Source organism: Emydura macquarii, unplaced genomic scaffold (assembly GCF_026122565.2).
Source record: "Emydura macquarii macquarii isolate MOO-44397 ecotype Brisbane River unplaced genomic scaffold, CSIRO-AGI_Emac_v2 contig_2636, whole genome shotgun sequence".
Taxonomy (NCBI): domain Eukaryota; kingdom Metazoa; phylum Chordata; order Testudines; family Chelidae; genus Emydura; species Emydura macquarii.
In genome coordinates, this window is record NW_027132773.1 from 24,861,751 (window position 1) to 24,869,945 (window position 8,195).

Genomic DNA, 8,195 nt, shown 5'->3' on the forward strand with positions numbered 1-8,195 from the left:
CTGTTGCTGAGAACCTAGGATTGCAAACAGCCTGGATTTTTAAAACCTGGAGTTTGCCTCTCTAAATCAAGAATCACTCCGTTAGAAAATAACCATAACTGTACAACAAAGAGAAGCACGGTTTTTTACGCTCTTTGTCCGTGCAGATACCAACCAGTGATACCAGGGCACAGAGAGAAATACTTTAGGGCTGTGTTTGTCAGAGCCGTTACAACAGCCAGGGCCAGTGGTCAATTTCAGTGCCACTCACAATAGTGCCAGGCTCTCCTGTCTTTGCAGCGAGGCAGCCGGGAAGTTCAGGACAGGAGGAAGAATCGTGTTCACGCTGCAGGGCAGAGACCAGGGAAAGTTTGTCGGAGGTGCCCGCTGAAGAGTGGGGAAGGGAAGGCTCCATTTCCAGCAGCCAGAGCGCAACCCCCCTCCCGGGAGAGACAAGCAAGGCCTATGCACCTGGATCTGCCTGCCGCAGTCTCTCGCCAATCCACAGGGCGGGGCGCGGGCACCCCACAGGGCTGCACTAGCAACCCGCCCTCCAGCACGGAGCTGGGGTGGGGGGGCTTGAACCCCGCCCTCACAGCCCCTCACCCGCCCCATTATCCTCCACCCCACCCCGCAGCCAGGAGGCGGCAACCGCGGCTCCTCTCAGCGGACGGTCAGGTACCTGTCCCGAGACACGGGGCAGAGCGGGCGGCGCGCGACCTGCTGTCTCACAGACTCGACTACTCGACCCACCTGTCCCCACTCGCGTTGCTGATACTGCGCATGCCCCCGAGGCCCGCGCTCTAAGCATGCGCGGTAACAACCCTGTGGGAGCGGCCACCAGTAACTCCCGAAGGCTTTGAGCATGCGCAGGAATAATCGTGATAACCGTGGCAACAGCTGCCTTGTAACGCTCCCCGAGCGTCTTGAGCATGCGCGGTAAGTGGAGTGCGGTGCGTGGGCGAGCTTGAAGCTGCTGCCGCTGCCCAAAGGCAAGGCTCAGGCGGCTGCGCGCGCTCAGTGACGGGCTGCGCTGCTGTGGTGCCTCGCGCGGAAGGCGGGCGTGAAAAGGCAGGAGCAGGGTGGGCAACGCAAGGGGCGTAAGCGGGGGAGGGAGGTGACGGAGGGCGTGGGCTCGGCCCCCTTCTTCCACCCGCTGCCTCCAGTGTCAACCCAGAGCAAGGTGTGTGAAAAGGAAACCCGCTTCCTCAGCGCCCTCTGGCACACACCGCTCTCCCCCGGCGGAGCACGTGCGAGTCAGGAAACCAACCGCCCACAGCAGGGCCTAGGCCCTTTAATGGACTCCTGGGCTGCGGTGGGTACGTGGGTGACGAAGCTGGTGGTATAAGACCATGCACAGAACAGAGTCATAATTGGACTAACCCTCTGGCAGGTAGCTGTTTGCAGGCCTTCAGGGAGAGAACAGCTGGGTTATCCCAGCTTGTGCTGGACTGTATCTGTAAGGCTGACATGGCACTTCCAGTTTTGCTTTTTTCCCTGGCCCTCATCTTTCCCTTTCTTTAGGTGTCCAACTCATCATTGACTTACGCTGCTGGTGTGCCCTCTGTAAGGCAGACATGGGTACTTCATTGGGAATACCACTGGTATGGAGGGCCACACTGAGTTTGCTTAATCAGGGCAAACTGCAAAGAAAGGGGCAGGCAATCCCCAAAACCGGTGATTATAACTAATAATTAGATGCACAAAACCAGCAACAAAACAGCAGTGGCATACTGAGGGTCTCTGGCACCCAGGGGCCACGCCTACATTTGTGGGGGCCCCCCCCCCCCCCCCCCCCCCCCCCCCAGGTCTCATGTGCCCACTCCCAGATGGCCTTATAATTGAAGGGATAGCATGAGTGTCCCCTACCAGAAATTCCTCCAGAAGGACCTATGTTGTTCCAGGAAGGAGCAGTATAACAAGAAACATTGAAAAAAGTAGATATTTGGTTCATAGATGGATCCAGTTATGAGGAAGGAAAACCATATACTGGATATATTGCAGTAGGATATCCGATGAAATGGTGTTAAAAGAACAATGTTTGCCACAATCAGCTCAAGCAGCTAAAATTGTAGCATTAGAGGATACTCCAGTATGTGAAACTATGGCTACTTTCACAGATTCTGGATGGTTGTTATGAGCCATAGTGGATTAGATGCCTCAATGGCAAAAGAGGGGAATGAAATCAGCAGATGGTAAACCCATTGCACATGCTAAAAAGATATCATATTCATGGGACCTAGGCCAGAGACAAATGCAACCAATATTAATGGGTAAAGTAGAAGCCCATAGGAAAAACACCAAAGAAGCTCAGTGGAACAATAAGGCAGATGAGCAGGCTAAATGGGAAGCGAAGGAAGGGCTAGTATTGGCAGCCACAGCCACAATTCCAACCAGCCCCAGTAGCCAACATAGAAAAAGAAAGGACAGAGCGAATTGATTTAGCAGCACTGCAGAAACGGGATCCTGAGATAAAGAAATTAATATCAAAAGAGAAATATTAAGGATGGAAAATTTGGCAGAATGAGGCAGGACTAGTATTAAATATTAGATCAGAGAATAATATTCTGTATGGGTAGTTCCAATAAAAATCAGATCTGAAATTATAGCCTAAATTCATGATAATGGACATTTAGGAGTAGATAAAACTCTTAATCGACTTCAGATTACAGGATAGTGGCCAAGTATCAGAGCAGATGTAGAGCAGAACTGTTTACCTGTGCTGCTAATAATGCAGATACCAAAATAATAAAAGGACCATTAGGACACCAAAGAATAGAAGGTCCTTGGTCCAGATTACAAATTGATTATTTGCAAAAACTGCAAAAGGGAATCAGTATTGTTTAGTAATAATAGATCCTTACACTAAATGGGTAGAAGCAATATCTACAAGCAATAAAACCGCCTTAACTACTAGTAGGGTTTTAGTGGATCATGTAATAACAAGGTGGAGTATCCCTAAAGAAATAGATTCAGATCAGGCCCACACTTTATAGGAGAAATTATGAATGGATTGTTTCAAGCTTTTGGTATTAAGCACAGTTCACACATTGCTGGACATCCCCAAAGCTCAGGTCAAGTAGAAAGGACAAATAGAACACTGAAAACAGCTTTATGAAAAATGATAAATCAGCAGGATAGGTATTGGGATCAGATATTGCCTCTGATATTAATGGCTATTAGAGGAATAATAGCACCACATGGAGTAACTCCATTTAAAGCCATGACTGGGTGAAACATGAGGCTGCCAAAACAATGGTGGGTGATTGGAACACTTCCAAATGGGTTGCAACCTAAAGTGTTAACAGATCAGTGGATGCAACAGTAGTTAAAATCTATTGCTGGAATACATAAACATGTGGCAATCACACTGAAGGCAAATATCCAGCAAATGGATAAGAAACTGGGACCAATTTTACACCCACAAGAATGGTAGATAGGTGATGTTATGTACAGTTAAAGAAAAAGGTCTTCCCAATATGGATAGGACCAGTGAGAATAGTTAACAAAACTAGTCCTACAGTGTATCAATTGGATGTTCAATAGGAGAAAAGTGTCAAAATGGTTCCACTCACCACAAATAAAAAGATGGAGGGGGAAATCAAAAGAGTGACAATATCATCTCTTTTATAGAAAAGAATGCAGAAAGAAATATGGGCTGAAAGGGAGGGGTATAAATCTCCAGAAAAAGAGATTGAGGAGTTTCTTAGCGATTTGCCGTTACTAGAAACTCCTTCAAATCATATTGATGAATTCCTTGAAAACTTACTAATGCTAAAAATTCCTCCAAATTCAGCAGAACCAGCAATAGGAAAAGCCACCCAACTGAAAACCTACTAGGGCATCAAGGGGTGGAGCAATCATCTCAAGTTATACTCCTTTATGGCGAAACCAATATGGAAGACCAATAGTAGGAATAAGTATAGACAATAAGAAGATCTATCAGTTGTGTAATCTGCACATGGGATTTATATGTTTGTAGCGACCGGGAGGTGTGGCCTCCCTCAGAGATTGATGGCAAGGGAGGGGCAAACCCCCTCTGGGGTGAGGTCTGGAACCCGGAGGTCCACACCCACCTGACTGGAAGCAGGAGGGGGGGGGACAGGAAAGTGAAGTATAAAGGGTGGGCCTTCCAGACCAGTCTTTGGTGCTGGGACTTGAGCCAGATCAGTGCCATGAGGAGATGCTGCCAGGGCTGCCTCCCTGCTGGAGCCCTGAGGACCTGCCAGAATTGCCTGGGCTTGGTGACCTGGAGCAACTACTTGGCCCCTGTGAGCTGGAGGAGCTGCCAGAGCAACCTGCGAGCCAGAGGATCTACTGGGCCTCTGCAACCTGGAGGAGCTACCTGATGCCAGCGACAGCAAGGGCCTGCTGGGACTGCCTCTCGTGTACTACCTCAAGGAACTGGACTGCAACCTAGAACACAGGTACAGGAAGTGGCCTGGGGAAGTTGACCTGAGTCTGGCTGCATTAAAGCCTGAGCACCAGTCAGCATGTTGTGGCTGGAGCCTCACTGACCCAGTGCTGGAATGCCTCAATAGCCTATAGCCGTCTCATGGTGCCTGCCCTGCCCTACTTAACAGTCTGGGCTCTAGACTGTTTGCACGCCCTGTCTTGGGCTAGAGACTGTTCACTTTGCCTGGCCCTGTGTGGGGTCTGGACCACAGACTGCTTGCTTGCCCCACCTGAGGGTTGGGAGCCCAAAGCTTTGGGGATTGCCCAGCTAGGCCGAAGCAGCCCAGAAATTGCTAATTTCTGCCCTTTAGCAGAAGCCTCCCTGCAGCATGTAGCAGCTGGGAGGTGTGGCCTCCTGCAGAGATTGACAGAGAGGGAGGGCCCTCACCCCACGCCAGGGATCGTTTACAATATTGAACAACAGATATGTTAGCAGACTTTCTTTCATACATTTCTCCAGATATAGTGGAAATAAGAGTGGTTCAAGGCATAAAAAGTGAAATTTCACTAACAATTCCATTACATGTTAATATAGGAAATGTAGCGACAGAAAGGATGCACTTTGTAATGATGGAACTTGGAAAGAATGAACTTAGAATAGTAGGACTGGATATTGTTAATCTATTAAGGTGCTCAATAGATTTGGAGGAAAATATTCTGTGGACAAAACCATCAATATGCATATAGTAGTTTTGTTGTTTGTTATTAAATTAAGAGAAAGACAGAGAGTAAAAGAGATGGAGAGAGGAGAAACAGGAAAGATTGAGAGAGAGAAAAAGGAAGAATGAAGGAACAGTGAAAACATTGGAGAGTTAAATGAGGAATTAATGTTAGAACTGCTTAATGAGCCATTAGAAGAATTATTAGATGTAATAGAAAAGGAGGATTGAGGTAGTGGAAATGAAGAAGAGATAGAAGTGGAAGGAGAGGATCTGCCATTAATGGTGGGATGTTAATAATGGACCATACGGGGAGACGACCAGTGCCAGCAGGGGTGGGGAAGATCAATGTTTTCTGTTACTTGGATATAGGGTCTAATATTTCTTTTTAAATACACAAACAAATCCAGACTTATTGCAGTATGTATCAGAAGATGTATTCATGATCATGGGGGAATTGGGGGGGAAGCAGTCTTCATGGCTCTTACACACCAATTTCAATTAATATAGGGAGGATTGAATTAAGGGAGGTTAGGATGGGATTAATGGAAAGCAGGGAGAATGTTTGGGGTTATTGGGATAGATATTATTGGGAGGATGAATTTGGTATAAGTTTAGGAGGGAGGAACTGGTTTTTAGAAAAACAAAAATTTGTTTAAATGGGGGGGGAAGGAAAGTATAGTTAAATTTTAAAGAAGTCTTATTTTGTTACAGTAAAATTTGTTAAACTTTTTAGAGAAAGAGTTTCTCATTATTTTGTCTTTCAATAAAGCCAATTGATGAATGATGCAATCATATTTATATTGGATTTTCTGGGTGTCCATAGGTATGAGATACTACTATGGTGGTGCAGATTTGGAAACGGTGGAGATGACAGCAGCAATCCAGTGAACCAAGTCTAACCAGATGACTATCCAAAACAGTAATGTTAGCTCTGTATTTACATTACCACATTTAGAGCATAATAAGATAGTTGAAGTTACAATGGGGCCTGTGAGAGATGTAGGTTATTTCATACAGACTAGATTGGGTAGAACACCCATTATAGGAAGCTCTCACAGGTGTTTTATTGCATTTACACTGTTGAAACCTTGGGGAACTTTAAATTCTCATAATCTCTCCACACCAGGGTTAACAGGATGTAAATGAAATCATTAAACAAATGAAGGCTTTATATGGGGGAAAACGGCAACAACCAGACAATGGCAATGTGCTTTAAGGTATAATTTAGAAGTATTTGCAAGGTCTGACAGTCTGCTTATCGCTCCCGATAAGATTATTAATGCTCATGCTATTATAATACCCGCAAATAGTATATGGGTAACAAAAGAGAATATTACAATAATATGTAAATAGTCCTTAAATGCAAATAGATGGACTTTAGGCGATCATATTAGTTATCCCAATATAAAAGAAGGCCATACCCGTTGGGGAACTGCACCCAACCCATGGGATGAAACGGAAAGTATTCAGATTTCAGTAATACTAAATGAACAAAGATGTCAATGGAGCTGGATAAGCAAAGGAAAACATGGGCACATGTAATGGATATGGCATCCATGTACCAGGGTATATCAATTATAAATAATGAAGATGAACCCATGTAATGGTATAAAGGAGGAGGCATTTGCATATGGCATTATGCAGGACTAAGTAATTGCACCCAGGTTTTACTATTCATGAAAGCCTAGAGTGCTCTGAGTTTTGTAGTGTGCTAATGTGTATACAAATAAATAGGGAAGTGGGACTGAGGACAGCACCAGTGCATCAGAAGAACTTAGCAAATGCAGCTAGCTTCAAGCTGGCTATGTCAACAGGGCATTTTTGTACTTGCAAATGTTTGGGTCTCTTCTAAATCTTAATTCTGAACATCATGGGTTTCTAATGACTGCTTTTGATGACCCCAACCTTACTAATTTCCCCTCTCCCCCTTTATAAATCACTGATATGTCCTCACAAACCTAACTCCAGCTTATCCAAAGTTTTTGTCTGGTAATACTTTGTAGTTCATATGAACAATAGGTGAACATTAGGTCATGAAATAAATTACTCCAAAGATCATTTTAAGAAAACATCAAGCAGAAATTATATGTTCTCATGAAACTTTAAATATTCTTGAAACGTGCTATAATTTTTCAGTAACACAGTATTTCTGCAGAGAAGGGGCCTGAGAGGCAGAGTTCTATTCTTGACCTTGGCACTGATTTGCTGGGTGACTTTTAGTAAAATCTATAGATTAAACTTTTAATGGCTAAATTTAGGTGCATAAATTCATATTTCATATTTAGACATTCTCTGGCCCCATTGAAGTCAATGGCAAAACGTCAGTGGGACCAAGATTTCACCTTTGGTGTCTAATGTGGATGTCAGAGCCTAACTTTACATACTCAGACCAAGATTTTCAAAAATAAGAGTCTAAAGCTAGAGTATTAAAACCACATGTCATATTGAGGCCAAAGGGAATTGTTGAGTGCTCTACAACCATGAAAAACCATGCAGGAGCATAAACACGCATTTAGAAGACTAAGTTTGGGCTTCAATTTAAAAAAAAAAATCCTGGCCCCAGTTTTGGAAATATTGGATGAAATTTTCAAAAGTGCCTGAGGGAAGGTTACTTTCAATGGGATTTGGGTGCCTAACTCCCTCAAAAACTTTTGAAAATCCTACCCATCAGCCCCTGTTTTCATGCAAATACCTTGGTAATAAATATAAATATAAGAAACAGACTATACTCTATGACTGGAATTATTCCTGTACCATATCAAATGTTTTCTTTCCCATAAGACATTAATTATTCTTTAATAGTCCATTGAAATGTTGGTAAATTAAAATGCCATACATTAAAGTTTGTAAATAATGCTGTCCCCAGAAAGCATCATTCATTTCAATTGAGAGCTGTTGTAACAGAGTAAAAGGAACAAAATTATCTGGATCTGCAAGTATCTCATACAGCTAGAGCCAGCTCTTGTTGGCTGACTAGCTTGATTATTGATGGCAGCATTTAAATAAGGTTTTGTTCTAGAAATTTATGTACAGGGGCCAAATTCACTCAATTATGGGAAGGCAAAGATAAGTTTCACTAAATCTGAAATAATCTGTTGC

The 8,195-nt window shown here is 44.0% G+C and overlaps 1 protein-coding gene across 1 annotated transcript in view; it reads right to left on the minus strand.

The window, feature by feature from the left end:
* The window catches only part of POT1 (protection of telomeres 1), a 160,012-nt gene extending 159,280 nt beyond the window's left edge, over positions 1-732 (minus strand). Inside the window, exon 1 of the mRNA XM_067564316.1 lies at positions 662-732. The gene's annotated coding sequence lies outside the window, so the exon portion shown is untranslated. The remainder of the gene's footprint in view (positions 1-661) is intronic.
* Between the last annotated feature and the right edge of the window lie 7,463 nt (positions 733-8,195).